Source organism: Homarus americanus, unplaced genomic scaffold (genome assembly GCF_018991925.1).
Source record: "Homarus americanus isolate GMGI-L3 unplaced genomic scaffold, GMGI_Hamer_2.0 scaffold14252, whole genome shotgun sequence".
NCBI lineage: Eukaryota > Metazoa > Arthropoda > Malacostraca > Decapoda > Nephropidae > Homarus > Homarus americanus.
The window spans coordinates 3947-6272 of NW_024738275.1; the positions used below are offsets into that span (position 1 = coordinate 3947).

At 41.3% G+C, this 2326-nt stretch overlaps 1 long non-coding RNA gene across 1 annotated transcript; it reads left to right on the forward strand.

The window, feature by feature from the left end:
* The first annotated feature begins 302 nt into the window (after positions 1-302).
* Positions 303-980, forward strand: LOC121873761. Its single transcript, XR_006090305.1, has 3 exons — positions 303-437; positions 695-777; positions 936-980. It is a non-coding gene; the product is annotated as an uncharacterized LOC121873761 (long non-coding RNA).
* Positions 981-2326: the final 1346 nt, after the last annotated feature.

The window sequence follows — 2326 nt, forward strand, 5'->3', positions numbered from 1 at the left end:
AGAGGATAAAAGTAAAGTCGAACGTTTTGAATGTAGTCAGCTAAAGATGCATCTAACTGACCCTGGGTCTCGTGCTCGCAATTTTACTTGTGAATACTTAGGCTGTATGTAAAGGTGATTGTGATTGGTGGATGTGTTTTGGGTTGTATGACTTTTAGGAAAATGATTAAAGGAAAGGTAGAATTTTTTGGTAATAAAATAATCCTTGTTATTTAAAGTCATGGGAAGTTAAGATATGTTGGTATATTTGGTTAAATAGTGAAGAAAATTGTATTAATGAGAGTTTTGTAGTGGGTGTTTTTTTAAGATTTTGTAGTAGTTTATTTTCAGAAAATAGCAACCGAAAGGAAGTCGCAGTGGGCTGCCGCATGAGCGTTAAGTTGGAGCCAACTAGCGTGGGAAAGGTTGATTTTTGCAGAGACGTGACCGGCACAGAGGTAGACCCCGAATTTGGAGTTTAGGTGAATGAAATTGTTGAATGGGTGTTGTGTTTGTGCTGTTATATACTGGAGGCTATATAATGGTACTACACTCTCGGTTGTGTGTGTTTATGGTCGTATTTTGTTGTCGTCTGTTAGTTTTATACGCAGATCAGAGCGTTCGAATTTATATTGTGTAAGCGTGCTTTTGTTGAATTTAATTTTGACCTCTAGTTTGTTGTAATTTCCTGAATAAGCGATGCCTTTTACGGTAGGTGTACGGAAGGCTTATACTGTGGAATAGAGAAGAGAACGTGGTCTAAGTTTGTAGGTGATGGCTAGCGCGTCTACACTTGCGGTGAGGAATTCGTCAATATGGTATTTAAAATGGAAGGTGTAGTTGTGTTTGACTAAAGAGAAGTTGTAGCTGTAATTTGAGAAGTGGTTCATGGCTAATATATTTGTATTGAGAATTAGTGTAAGTTTTATTGGTTAGGTAATAAATGCTTTTTTCAGGTTGTTGTTGGAGGTGGAAGGAGCCGGTATTTTTTTGAGGTAGACTAGGGGAATAGTGAGGGTAAGTGACGTTGAAGTTTGTAAAAGAGTTGTTAAATTTTCAATTGATTTTTGGTCTTGTGCCGTAGAGCAATAGAAATGTTAAAAGTTGACATTAAAATAAATGATTGTGGCTTGAGTTTGGTCATGTTAAGTTTAAAATGTTGAATTTTGTGCCTCGGCTGTAGATTAAAGAAAATGTAAATGAGTTTTGATAAGTTGAGTTTATTATATAGTAGTGAGAAAGATTTGATAAATGGATAACGAATGACCTTTTTTTTTTCAGGTTGGGGTCTGGTGGTGGTCCTCGGTTCTCTAGTGCACCCAAAAGTGCCTAGAGATGGGCACGGGGAGACATAAGTGAGGTGTATAAACCTGTGAAAGGGCACTACTTAGTCGAGGAACCGTACCCATAGCTGACTGACGCCCGCCTCACCAGGGGTCACAGCCGAAGGGGGGGTGCCGGCGGTAGAGCGGTACCGCCTGCAAGCGGATACGTCTCTCGTCTGATTCCCGGCCGGTGGGAAAAGTGGGCGGGATTAACACCAGATCCTGGTGTCTCTTGCCGAATTTGCAGTAAAAGAAAATTTCAGTCAAACGAAAGTTGCGGAATTTATTCGCAAAAGTCGTCGAGCCAGCCGACGTAAATGTTAAAGACTGGGGGGTTGTATGCCCTTGACATAAAATGCTATGATCCTTTAGGCAAGCACAAAGTTGGCATGCTGCCTAGTTGGGCGGTGTAGGCGCTTGTGCCCTTCACCTTGCATGGGAATAAGGGGAGGGGGGATGCCCCTCCCATTCTCCAAAAGTGTGATAATGAGAAATCGAAAAATGTTAGAGTAGAATATAGTGTTGTGTTGACCTGTATTGAATTTAACTCAAGGAGAAGGGTGGTCGCCAACCAGAGGTGGGGAAGTTTGATGTTGAAGAGTCGCAAGTGTTGTAAACGAAGCACAAAGCAAAGGTAACGCATACCTCTGTTATGGCTGAAGTGTGGGCAAGGTTGATACGAAATGAAGAGGACCTGGTCGGGTAATGAGCAGTAAGCCAGGAGCGGCTGCAGCCCGAGAAGACGGACAGATAACCGAGATGAATATTTACCGACTGAATCTTGGAAACGAGGAGGCGCGTGTAACGTAAGTATTGATGGAAGTTGCAATGCATACTTTTGTTATAATCTGAAGAGAGACATTTGGTAATTATTTGATTGTATTGTTTCATGGTAGGAGAACACAGGGGTTGAATCAGGGAGAGGGAGCAGTTTGACACTGGATACGGTGATGTGCAATGTATTATTTGAAGGTGAGTTGTTATTGTATTTGAAAGTTGTAGGTAAAGTTTGTTATAAGAGG